The 13,953-nt window shown below is 40.4% G+C and overlaps 1 long non-coding RNA gene across 1 annotated transcript; it reads right to left on the bottom strand.

Annotated features, from left to right (window-relative positions):
- Positions 1-5,159: 5,159 nt before the first annotated feature.
- LOC131513426 (uncharacterized) lies at positions 5,160-8,551 on the bottom strand. Its single transcript, XR_009262578.1, has 3 exons — positions 8,397-8,551; positions 7,775-7,878; positions 5,160-5,481 (listed from the first exon to the last, which is right to left on the bottom strand). It is a non-coding gene; the product is annotated as an uncharacterized LOC131513426 (long non-coding RNA).
- Positions 8,552-13,953: the final 5,402 nt, after the last annotated feature.

Here is a 13,953-nt window from a genome sequence, read left to right as displayed (position 1 = left end):
TTTGGCATTCCCTGGGATCCCACACCACACACATATTCTCCATGCTTGCCACTTCCCAGTGGTAGACTAAGGCAGGCCTAAGCGTGAAAGCTGGCTTTAGCCATTTTTTAAATTTCTTTGAGCCTAATTTTCTTATCTATAAAAAGAGAAGAATAACACCAAACTTCCAGGATTGTTAGGAGGAACTAGAAACAGTAAATTTAAGAAATCTGGTGGTGAAAACAATAACTACAGTAACATATATCTATTACTATCGGCCAACTAGAATTCTAATTGCTTTATTAATACTAACTCACTTGTTATTCCAGACTTAGTTTGAGTCACCTCCACTAGGTCACCTTTCTTGATTTCTCAAGACTTCATTAAATGTCTTTGCTGATTATTTCTATTTGTGTCTCCAGATCTTACCATTCTCTGTCTTACAAGTGCCCTGAGAGACTGTACATATGGAACACATCTCTTGGGCACCTTTTCTGGCTTCCATGAGGGTTTGACTTTTAAGTGAGATCAACTAGCAGTTGGAGAGCAAGGCCAGGATGTTTCTTCCCCATGGGCTTACTGATTGAGTTATGTTTCTAGCAATTGCTGTTTCCTTCTCTGTATTAGTTTGCTAGGGCTGCAGCTGTAACAAAGTACTACAGAATGGGCCAAAAACATCTCTTATTTCTTTAAACAACAGAAACTTATTGTCTCACAGTTCTGGAGGCTGAAAGTCCAAGACCAAGGTGTCAGAAAGTTCGGTTCTTTGTGAGGCCGCTCTCCTGCGCTTGTAGATGCCACCTTCTCCCTGTGTCCTTATAAGGTCTTCTGTGTGTCTGTATCCTAATATTCTCTTCTTTTAAGGACACCACTCATATTAGGGCCACCTCAATGACCTCATTTTACCTTAATTACCTCTGTAAAGATCCTCTTTCCAAGTGCAGTCACATTCTGAGGTACTGGGGAGTTAGGCCATCAACATATGAATTTTGGAGAACACAATTTAACTCATAAAACTCCTCAACTACAGCTCCAGTCAAGGGGCCTTTGTCAACCTCCTTCCATGGCTGCAGCTTCTAGTAGGCTCCAATCAATCTAGTCTTCCTTTCCTTAATTCAGGCCTAGGGATTACAACAGCTTCCCACTGTACTGGTCTCCTGCTACCTTAGCAGTTATCTTGGGTTCTGTTAACCTTGAAACCTTTCACTAAGAAATTCTTCATTGCAGTTACTTGCACAATCCGACTGGATTCCATTTCTTCCTGAGATACTATTGTAGTGCCTTCCCTGTGGATCCCCTTATCAACTTTCCTCTCCTGCTCCCAATACCTAGCACATTATGTGGCAACTGTCCAATTCCTTGTCCATGTGCCCTATGGAACTGCAAATTCCTTGGGGGTGAAATATGTGTATTTTCATTTTTATATATTTAGGGCCTAGTCTGGTATATGGCGTATAGTAGGTGCTAAATGTTTGTTGTACAATTAGTCACTGACTAATGACTCATTTCCCCCTCCCCCACCATCACTCTCTTTCCAGCATTACATTTATAGAACCCTAATACAACATCTCTAGACTATGAAAACAGCTTCCTAGTGGGCCTCTGTTCCATCTTCAGAACTAATGACAGATTAATCTTCCTAATAAATTATTCTCAGAGAGATGTACTATTCATTTAAGGCATCCAACTCAACCTTAACCTACCTTCAATTTCTCATTCTCCTACTATGCCCCTAACTGCCAACCACTTTCCAGATGCCAGCCTTTGTGCTACTGCTCACACAAAGCAGTTGTTACTCTCTTTGTCTTCAGCTGGAATCTCATCAAGCCTCTAAGGGGTGGATGTTCATAATATCCTTATATTGGTTCATAATATCCTATATGGTATTGTAGAAATTGCATAAGCAGCTCGGAGTAGGAGCAGGGCTTAAAGTCCTAAAGTCTTTAAGTTTAGGGTACCATGGGTAAATCTAGTTTCTAGGTAGTGGGAAGGTTAGGGTATCCCAGAGGAGGGGCCTGGGTAATGAGAGGGAACCTGGAACAGCAAATGATTTCTGCTACTGCTTATCTGTGTAGCCCTAAGAAAATCATTTAATGTTTTGATACCTGAGTTGCCAAATGTCTTAGACTAGAATTTGATGATATTCAAAGGCCCTTTGAGTTCTACAATTCAATTTTCTTTAGTATATACCAAATATGATTTGCTGATTTGGCTCATTGTCAACCGTCTATCTCTTGAGGCCAGGTTTTCCTCAAAACGTATAGGAGAAAAGGCTTCCCTTCACAAGGCTGAATATTTCCCAAACCTACATACCTGTATTTATGTATGTATGTATGTATGCAAATATATATATATATATAAAATTATATATGTATGTATATATAATTATGTATGTATGCAAATATATATATATGTATATATATGTATATATATATGTATATATATATATTTATATATATAATTAAGCTGCTTTTATTTATTTGCAAATTCTATGAAGTTCAAAGTCTTCCCTTAAAGATGTTACCTGTAAGAATATGATAAAGGACAAGGTGAGAAGGTGGGAATTGGTGAGAGGTGGGAAGCCACTATAATCAGTTTGGCTTCGAAGGAAGAGCACATTTTGACACTGCCCTTATTATGTTTAGACATAAAGCATATGCATCACTTCCTATAATATCACTTTTGGAAATGACACCTTATGAACCAAGAATTTCAGAATGTGGCATTAAGACAGGTCAATCTTATATTACTGGCTCTAAATAACCAAAATCATTGTGCTTGAAACATGCATGAATGTATGTATTTGTAAAGAACCTGCATACCAGAAATAAGGAAATGTAAGAGCCAGCTAAGACAGTTCCATCAGTCCTTTCTGTAAGGTCCCAAAGCAAATTTTACAAACTCAATTATACCACATTACACGGAAATTATTTACATGTAAGACCTTTCCCATGGGCTTGGTGAATAAATGTGAGTTAAGCATGGGGGCAGTTTTGGGGTGCCTGGGTGGCTCAGTCAGTTAAGCATCCGACTTTGGCTCAGGTCATGATCTCACAGCTCGTGAGTTCAAGCCCTGTCTCGGGTTCTGTGCTGACATCTCAGAGCCTGCAGCCTGCTTCCAATTCTGTGTCTCCCTCTCTCTCTGTCCCTTCCTTGCTCGTGCTCTCTCTCTGTCTCAAAATTAAATAAACATTAAAAAAAAACATTTAAGTGTGGGGAAGTTTTGTTTATATTTCTGTATCCTGAGCATCTAACACAATGCCTAGAATATAAGTTTTCAATAAATGTTGGTTGAATAAATAAATAAGCCACCTCAATTCTTGGATGGGGAACGTGCATGAGGACATCCAAGACCATGTTACCTGGAGAGCATTAATTGGACTCAGGGACAGTAGAAAGTGAGGGGATTTAAGAAGTGGAAGAAGATGATTCGTTAATGGATTTATGTACCCAAACCCTCCACTTTATGAAAATATAACCACTTTTAGAAGACTGTCCGTTTCCTTTGAAATAATTACTCATTCTTTCAAGCATTGTGATATCTTCAATTTAATATCATGAGGAAAATATATTAGGCTCTCATAGTTATTCTGAAATAGTTTCTAGGAAAATATTCAAATGGAACCTAACACAACTCTTGACTTATTTGGGGAAAAATAAAAATATATTTTTCTCCAGGGAGAAATACTAACATTGGCTTCTCTTCAGCCAATATTTCCCTCTGGAAAGTATTGATCGCCCATTACAAACCTTTAGGAAATCCCAGTTCTTGCCTTTTGTGCAGCTTTCAGAGCTAAAAACAGCCTGGCCCTGCTTAGTGATGGGAGGCAGCTGCTCCTTTTCAACATAAAACACATAGAACTATTTTTGAATAAAGAAGAAGATGCTTAAATGATAAGTATTTGTTCTAATTTCAAATGAATTCATATTTCCCTGAAATACATCATAGCTGTAGGGTAACTGGCTGTTCTGGGTTGCCCAGGACTTAAAGGGCTTCTGGGGACACAAGACTTTCAGTCTTAAAAGCAGCAAAATCCGGGGGAAACTGGGACAAGTTGGTCACCTCACATGACAGATGCTTTATACCTACTCAGAGAACCAAATTTTCCCTTCTTTTTATGTGATGACTAAATATATTAGAAATAAGAAATTCTATACATTTAAAAAGAACAGAAAGTGACTGATACAAACAAAAACCATATATTTCTTTAGGAAATAGGTAAAGAGGGCTAAGGGATTATTATTTTAAGTCCACAAAACGAGTACATTTAATAACTGGAAGCAAGCATGGTCTGTTTCAAGGTAGTTCTGCAATCAATTAATTAGACATTTTACCTCTGAAGCCCTAAGACAGACAGCTATGCAATTCTGGCAATTAAAATCAACACTTAGACTCATCCTGAAGTTCTAGAGTTGCTATTACTCAAGAAAAGAAAAACCCACAAACATACTTTTATCCAAAAAGAGTGTTCATACCATGGTTTGAATAAAATAACCACAATGAGGAAAGCGTCCTCCCCATGTGCTTGGTTATTATGACTTGAACAAAAACAGATTTTAAAAGCAAAAGTTCATTTTAAATTGGCCATATCTTAAAAATTATTGCAGTGAGGATGTATTGAAAATGTCCACATAACAATATTTATTCTTCCAATCCATGAGCATGGAATGTTTTTCCATTTCTTTGTATCTTCTTCAATTTCCTTCATAAGCTTTCTATAGTTTCAGCATACAGATCTTTTACATCTTTGGTTAGGTTTATTCCTAGGTATTTCATGATTCTTGGTGCAATTGTGAATGGGATCAGTTTCTTTATTTGCCTTTCTGTTGCTTCATTATTAGCGTATAAGAATGCAACTGATTTCTGTACATCGATTTTGTATCCTGAGACTTTGCTGAATTCATGTATCAGTACTAGCAGACTTTTGGTGGAGTCTGTCGGGTTTCTATGTATAGTATCATGTCATCTGCAAAAAGTGAAAGCTTGACTTCATCTTTGCCAATTTGGATGCCTTTGATTTCCTTTTGTTGTCTGAATGCTGATGCTAGCACTTCCAACACTATGTTAAACAACATCGGTGAGAGTGGACATCCCTGTCGTGTTCCTGATCTCAGGGGGAAAGCTCTCAGTTTTCCCCATTGAGGATGATATTAGCCGTGGGCTTTTCATAAATGGTGTTATGATGTTTAAGTATGTTACTTCCATCCCAACTTTCTTGAGGGTTTTAATTAAGAAAGGATGTTGAATTTTGTCAAATGCTTTTTCTGCATGGATTGACAGGATCATATGGATCTTATATTTTATTAATGTGATGTATCACGTTGATTGATTTGCAAATATTGAACCAGCCCTGCAGTCCAGGAATGAATCCCACTTGATCATGGTGAATAATTCTTTTTATATGCTGTTGAATTCGCTTTGCTAATATCTTGGTGAGAATTTTTGCATCCATATTCATCAGGGTTATTGGCCTGTAGTTTTCTTTTTTTCTGAATCTCTGTCTGGTTTGGGAATCAAAGTAATGTTGGCTTCACAGAATGGGTCTGGAAGTTTTCCTTTCCTTTCTATTTTTTGGAACAGCTTGAAAAAGATAGGTATTATCTCTGCTTTAAATATCTGGTAGAATTCCCCAGGGAAGCCATCTGTTCCTGGACTCTTATTTGTTGGGAGATTTTTGATAACTGATTCAATTTCTTCACTGGTTATGGGTCTGTTCAAATTTTCTATTTCTTCCTGTTTGAGTTTTGGAAGGGTGTGGGTGCTTAGGCAATCTACACATTCAATGCAATCCCAATCAAAATTGCACCAGCACTCTTCTCGAAGCTAGAACAAGCAATCCTAAAATTTGTATGGAACCATAAAAGACCCCGAATAGCCAAAGCAATATTGAAGAAAACCAAAGCAGGAGGCATCATAATCCCAGACGTTAGCCTCTACTACAAAGCTGTAATCATCAAGACAGCATGGTGTTGGCACAAAGACAGACACATAGACCAATGGAATAGAACAGACACTCCAGAATTGGACCCACAAAAGTATGGCCAACTAATCTTTGACAAAGCAGGGAAGAGTATCCAATGGAAAAAAGACAGTCTCTTTAACAAATGGTGCTGGGAGAACTGAACAGCAACATGCAGAAGAATGGAACTAGACCACTTTCTTACACCATTCACAAAAGTAAACTCAAAATGGATAAAGGACCTGAATGTGAGACAGGAAACCATCAAAACCCTAGAGAAGAAAGCAGGAAAAAAACCTCTCTGACCTCAGCCACAGCAATTTCTTACTTGACACATTTCCAAAGGCAAGGGAATTAAAAGCAATAATGAACTATTGGGACATCACGAAGATAAAAAGCTTCTGCACTGCAAAGGAGACAATCAACAAAACTAAAAGGCAACTGATGGAATGGGAAAAGATATTTGCAAATGACATATCGGACAAAGGGCTAGTATCCAAAATCTATAAAGAACTCACCAAACTCCACACCTGAAAAACAAATAATCCAGTGAAGAAGTGGGAAGGAGACATGAATAGACACTTCTCTAAAGACATCTAGATGGCCAACAGGCACATGAAAAGATGCTCAATGTCACTTCTTATCAGGGTAATACAAATCAACACCACACTGAGATATAGCCTCATGCCAGTTAGAGTGGCTAAAATTAACAAATTAGGAGACTATGGATGCTGAAGAGGATGTGGAGAAATCAGAACCCTCTTGCACTGTTGGTGGGAATGCACACTGGTGCAGCTGCTCTGGAAAACAGTGTGGAGGTTCCTCAAAAAATTAAAAAAATCTCCCCTATGACCCAGCAATAGCACTGCTAGGAATTTACCCAAGGGATACAGGAGTGCTGATGCATAGGGGCACTTTTACCCCAATGTTTATAGCAGCACTTTCAACAATAGCCAAATTATGGAAAGAGCCTAAATGTCCATCAACTGATGAATGGAGAAAGAAATTGTGGTTTATTTACACAATGGAATACTGCTTGGCAATGAGAAAGAATGAAATATGGCCTTTTGTAGCAACACAGATGGAACTGGAAAGTGTTATGCTAAGTGAAATAGGTCATACAGAGAAAGACAGATACCATATGTTTTCACTCTTCTGTGAATCTTGAGAAACTTAACAGAAGACCATGGTGGAGGCGAAGGGGGAAAAAAAAGTTACAGAGAGGGAGGGAGCCAAACCATAAGAGACTCTTAAAAACTGAGAATAAACTGAGGGTTGATGGGGGAGGTGGGAGGGAGGGGAAAGTGGGTGATGGGCATGGAGGAGGGCACCTGTTGGGATGAGCACTGGGTGTTGTATGCAAACCGATTTGACAATAAATTTCATATTAAACAAAGAAAATACCCACATATCACACTGTCTCATATATCAGTTATCTAGCTATCTTTCTACCCATCACTGTATTTGTCCACCTGTTGGGCTGCCCACAAAAACCTTACGAAGCAGAAAGAGGAACTGCCATTTAAAAGTCACAAAGTAGAGACCGATTTCATATCACCTTCGAGATGAACTATGCCTTTAATAGGGAAAAAGCACCATCACGGACCCTTTAATTACAAGAGAGGTAAAATAAGTACTTCCCTATATTTTGGAGCAGAATAGGGAATGAACTGATGTCATTATAAAGCCAAATATAAATGTTTTCAGATTGTGACATTGTTCTAGTATGTACAGTATGCAAGTTGTGTATCAGTGAAGCAGGGGTCGCTTTGCCTTTGACTTTCTTGCCCTTTTTAGGGGTTACTGGATGTATGAGTAGTCAAAGAGAAATATACCTTAACTTCCTCTGAACTGAATGTTCCCCATGCTATGACAGCTTGAACCTCTCTGCAGCTGTGGTTCTTGTGTTAGTCATTTGCACAGATCTGAAGTTGAAACTCTGCATAGAAAAGGCACACAGGTGTGACCAGCACTTGAAAAGTAATGGTCTTTGAATAACACAATGTGGCTCTAGGTGAGATCTTCTTGGCTGGGGGTTGGGGGTAGTTTGGGTGGTGAAGAGGAAGGTAGTCTCCTGGAGAACAGGTTTTCAGTGAGAAAACATCCTCACTTTGGTGTGGATAAGAAAGAAGATAATCCTGGTCTGTAGTCTAGCCTGAGCAGCTCTTTATGTATGACGGTTTTCTCATAATTCATAGGGTTTTAATGATGAATGACTAATCAAAATAATGATCAATGTTATCTAATGTAAAATCCAATAGAGTGTTAAATAATGACACCATTGTGTCATATGAAATGGACTTCCCCTCTCATGATAAGTGAAATTTCTTTTGGGACATTCCATTCTCTGAGGAAACCCCCTCCTCTCTCCAGCCCCCTACCCAGACATTTTAAGTATCTTCAGATATAGTTCAATTTCTGTTTCACACAAAAGGGTAAAAAACAAACAAAACTTACCAACACACAGCTTTTCACTGGAGAAAAACTCTAAAGGAACATTTAGCAGATGGATGTTATGTTTGCTAAGGAGGGCTGCTCTTGCCCAATCATTCCTCAGAGCTGGGGCTTCCCTTGCCATCTTCCTTTATATCTTCACTTCTGGGCTGCCCTAGGGCCCTGCAGGCATATTAAGAAGCAGAAGTGTGCCTTTAAGAGGGTGGCTGCCCATGCAGGTGTCATAAATGTGGACAGATGGGAACTCTGACCAGCGACATTTAGGGACCATCCCACTCCCCACTAGATATAAGGGTATGTGGTCACTTTGAATCAGGTTTTATGAAGATTTAGAATCCATTAACATAGTACTACATAGAAGGTAACTGGTCAGAGCTCCTGGTGTATCTCTTCATGCCCAGGTGAGTTAGGGTAAGAAAGCAAGGCCCAAGCTATATTTTAGACCAGTACTGTCAGGCAAATTAAAAAGATGAATATTCTAGTGAATCTAAAAAGACATTAGTAGTTCAGATTTTAGTAGCTTTGGGCTTGGATCATCAACCATGAAAAAGCTTTCTTTTTTAAATCATGCAAATTATTTTTTAATGTTTATTTATTTTGAGAGAGAAAGAGGCACAGAGAGAGGGAGAGAGAGAATCCCAAGTAAGCTCCATGTTGTTAGCACAGAGCCTGATATGCGGGGCTTAATCTTATGAACCGTGAGGCCATGGCCTTAGCTGAAATCAAGAGTTGGATTAACTGACTGAGACACCCAGGATCCCCTAGACCATGGAAGATTTTAAAGAACCTGTTTGTTGTCTCAGATAGACCTTTCTTGGCAGATATAGGGAAGAACATAGGTCAATTGCACACAAGGAAAATAACCATAGCCAACCTGAAAGATGGATATTCATAAACCAGGAATGGTTTCTTAACCAAAGCTCAAAGAACAACATGATATCAAGGGCAAAACTACAGAAAGTACTGGGCTCCACCAACTACAGCTATGGCTGCAACTCAAGCAACAGAGTACAAGAGTACAGAGTACAAAGAGCTATGCCACATGGAAACTATTCTAAAAAAGGAAAAACAGGTAGATGAGGTATTGATAGAGTATCTAGCATATAAAAGAATGAATTATTCTTGAGCCTCACATGACAAATGCAAAAACGTCCCAGCTGTTTTCTCTCTTTAGTTAAAAAAAAAATCTGACAGTTTCCCCACATACTAGGAGCTATTATAGGTACTAGATACAAAGATTGATGACAACAAGTCCCTGCCCTCATGAAGCTTAGAATTTTGGAAGTTAGGTGTACTCACAATACACATGCATCCATGTTATGACTTGTAAGCTGACAATAGTGTCACTTTCTACTTGATTTTTAGGAACCAGGGCTCTTATTTCCTCCTTTGCCTGATAGTCCACTCTATAAACTCCTTGATAACCCCATTCCTCCAACACTGGCCTTACCTCTGCCACCCCTCCCAAGAACTCTACATGTAGCAGATTTTATTGGCTCCCAACTATGTCTGATAGCATCTCTCCACTGGCCTCCTCCCATATTCTCCAACCCCATCTCTCTGCCCTGCTTACCTACCTGCACGCCCATTCCTCTGTTCTTCCCTGATCTCACCAAATGCTTGTGCTCTGAGGTCTGGTCTCTCCGAACCTCATAAGGGGAAGGAGGACACCAAGTTCACAATCAGAAGACTACTTGGAGGGCTGGAAATTGGTGGCCTTTTAAAGGTTGAAGTCATTGAGGAGCCTATCCTTATGGTCAGGATGAGGTTGACCCCAAACAGTCAACTGGGTATCCTCTTTCTGGACAGTTTTGGAGAAACAAAGAAAATGTTTTGTGCTCTTGCTTAGTAGTCCTAGGCTCCATCTTTCTTCTCTCCACAATTTCTTAGCTTGCTTTTACTTTCAGTAATGCTTTGGTTATATTAGTTCTTCATCTCAACTTCTTGTTCTTAGATTGTTCTTGTTTTACAGCATAGCCTAAGAATTCTGTGGAGGATTAACATTAATAGTATAGATTTAACTTGTTATAAAGTGAGAGAAAGAGAGAGAGGAAGAGTGACAGAAAGAAAGAGATTTCATCTCTAAAAGATCTCATCCTTGTGGCCCCATCATTCAGATGATAATGGCAGAAAGTGCCTTTTGCTCTCCAAGGACTAGAGATATTTCTCATTGTCACAACTGAGGGAATGCTACTGACATATAGTAATAGAGACCAGGGGTATTCCTAAATAGCCTACAATGCACAGGATAGCCCCAAAAGCAAAAAAAAAAAAAAAAAAAATCCAACCCCAAATATCAGCAGTGCTGAGGTTGAGAAAGTCTGGACCAAGCAAGACCAAGGAAGATTACATAATTCCTTTTCACTTGGGCAGAGGTTTATCTCAATTCTCTGAAAATATCAGTAACACTCCTAATGATTTGGTTGACTATAATGATTGAGCTTCTGCTTGTGGGCTTTTGCATACTACTACCTTAATGTTCAGTTATTACTCACTAAATAACACCATTAACTGGTTGTCCTTCACCACATGTGTACAGACTCAGCTTAATAGACTACTCCTCTCTTGTGCACATGTGAAGGCTTTACTTATTTGGAGTCATTACCAAAATTTGTGGTTTTGATTGTGTTGAGAGACAGGAAAATGGCAAAAAGGAAAGTGGAAGTAAAAATCTTACTTGGAATGAAATTCCTCTAGGCTTATGATGACTTAAAAATTTTATGAGAGAGAATGTAAATGAATAGCTTCTACTTTATTTTTTTTTTAATTTTTTTTTTTAATGTTTTTTATTTATTTTTGGGACAGAGAGAGACAGAGCATGAACGGGGGAGGGGCAGAGAGAGAGGGAGACACAGAATCGGAAACAGGCTCCAGGCTCCGAGCCATCAGCCCAGAGCCTGACGCGGGGCTCGAACTCGCGGACCGCGAGATCGTGACCTGGCTGAAGTCGGACGCTTAACCGACTGCGCCACCCAGGCGCCCCGAATAGTTTCTACTTTAGATGTGAAACTTGCCAGCTTCATCTAGGAGTCTTCTATCTTCCCTTCTTTCTATAATCAGGAACTATAAAGAATAAAAGAAGACAGGAAGGCACTTGGAAATGGGAAGGTCACCTGTTAAGCATGAAAACTGAATCTGAAAATCTCTGAAGTGTTGCTATGAAAATGAAAAGAGAGAAAACCAGGATGTGTGGCCAAATTGGATAAGACTTTCCCTTTTCCATTTCTTTAGCCCCAAACTTGCAAGATATGACAAACTGTTAATTATTGTGTGCTGATGAAGAAAAATAGGGTTAGGTTCTATGGTAGGATGGGGGAGTGCAGGCAGATAGTCTCCCCTCCCCCCTCACAAACGCACAAGAATATATTTTAAAAATCTGATTCTTCTGATTTCTGATGTTAATGGTCTCCTCTTTTCTCATTTAACCAAAAATAAAAACTTGCAATTGTGAAATGAGTTCTGGGCATGTGGATCTTGTGGGGCCACACTGAATGCAGGGCAGTGCACCCTTTTTGACTGTTAGGAGATAATCATTGCAGGTTCTGAGCCTAGGAGAGGTTGTAAGAAATGAATAAGAGAAAGGAAATATTCCAAATAGATTATAGAAGAAGAACTGGGTATGGATCTGCCATTTATGGGAAAATACTAACTTATGAACTTGTTGTGTTTTTCAAAGTTCATCTGACTCCCGGAACAACATCAGTAAAGTAGAGGGAAAAAGCAGTAGTTCATTTATTGCTAGATAGTATCTTCAAAAATTCAGTCAAATGCTCTCATTTTAAGGAGAAATAAAATGGTTCAGAAAAGTTGATTATCTTGCCCAAGATCACTCTGAGATTTAGGAACAAAGGTTGTTCTTGGGATTCCCCAGGCAGTCCGTTAACCATGCTTTGTTATTGATGAGCAGGAAGTCAGTAAAAATAGCGATTGTGAGGAGCAGAGGGATAGGAGTGACTTCCAAGTGACTGGAAGGTGGAGAGGAGAAGTGAAGGTGGTAGAGAAGGAAAACTCCAGAAGCAAGGGTTAGGAAGGATGATGCCTGATCTGGGTTCTATCCAACCTATGGGAGCCAGTTTGGGTGTACACTGAGTAGGGGTTTCCTACATGTGGGGTTCTGGTCCCTGCTATTGCCCAGAAGATATGGAATATAAGGAGAGAAGTGGCTCAGATGGAATCTGGAAGTTCTTTTCAAAGTATCAGCATCCCTCAGAATATAACGGCTGTCTTCTCAGTCCCCTAGAATTAATTAATTTATTCAGCAAATATCTATGGAATCCCAATTTCTTGCCAGGTATTGTCTCAGGCCACATGACTATAGTAATGAATGACACCAAGTCCTTTTCATCTGGAAGCTGCTTTCTAGTGAGACAGATAAAATGTAAGAAAACAAACATGATAATGTCCAATTATGTTAAGTGCTGTGAAGAAAATAATACAAGGTAATATGACAGTGATTTGAAAGATCTACTTTAGATTGGGTGGTCAGGAAAAGCCTCTTTGAGAAGGTGACATTTAGGCTGAGACCAGAGCCAGCTTTGCAAAGAGCTAGGTCTGTGTAGGGGGCACAGTCCATATAGAGTGCAAGGTTCAGCCTGGCAAGTTCAAGAAGCACACAGAAAGCCAGTGTGGCTGTAACTTTGTGAGCAAGAAGGAGCAGCTGAAATGAGGTCATCAGGGGTGAGCCTGGCCATATTAGATTGATGCATATGTTCATTTAACAAACATTTAAGCACCTATTGTGTGCAGAGCATTGCTGAAGATATACAAATAAAACTGAGAAACCTCTACCTCAAGGATTTCATCCCCAGGGAAGAAAATTAAGAGTTTAGTAGGGGGTGACAGAATTCTCAAAACAATTCTGCCACAGCTTAGAAAGTGTTCCACTCTAGACAGAATCATAATGCAGACATTACTACGTTGCATAGCAAGGACAGGGGCTTTCCAGAAGCAATTATATTAACACAACTATGCACCTACTACAGTCAGTTTACAATCTGAAGATGGGCACACACTAGTCGTCCAAAGCCACGGTAAGAGGTCTGAGATCCCGCCATCTGCTCCCCCAGGGTAGGGAGGTTAAGTCATCCCAGAGATGAGTCATTGAGCCCACCTTTTCCCACCGGGTGAGCCTTCTCGGTCTCCGTGGGTGGGGCAGGGCCATAGGAATCCCCCAACCCGGGCCTAAATCTGTCGCACTCAGAAAACCCAGGCAGGGGAGCCGCGAAGACCAAGGTTAGCACCTGATTCACCGAGGGAATCGAGGCAGGGTGGTGACTACTGGTAACAGGCCCCCCGAGTCGCCCCAGGGGAAAAGGTCTGCGGGAGTTTTGGTGACCCCGATCTCGGGGGACCTGGCCTAGAGACGCGCTGCGGCCGGGTAGAGGCGGTGCCTGCGCGACCACCAGACCCCGCCCCCGCCCCCGCCCCCGCCCTTCAGTCAACCTCCCGGAACGCGCGCCCCAGCAGTCCCCGAGGCTTGCGCTGCGCGTGCGCTTTGGGTTTCGGCTCCCGCCGCCAAGGAGCTGTGGGCCGCGCGGGGCGGGGCGAGCGGTTGCAGCTG

This window comes from Neofelis nebulosa, chromosome 6, assembly GCF_028018385.1.
Source record: "Neofelis nebulosa isolate mNeoNeb1 chromosome 6, mNeoNeb1.pri, whole genome shotgun sequence".
Taxonomy (NCBI): Eukaryota; Metazoa; Chordata; class Mammalia; order Carnivora; family Felidae; genus Neofelis; species Neofelis nebulosa.
The sequence above is the reverse complement of the archived record's forward strand: the minus strand, read 5'-3'. Positions and strand labels throughout refer to the sequence as shown.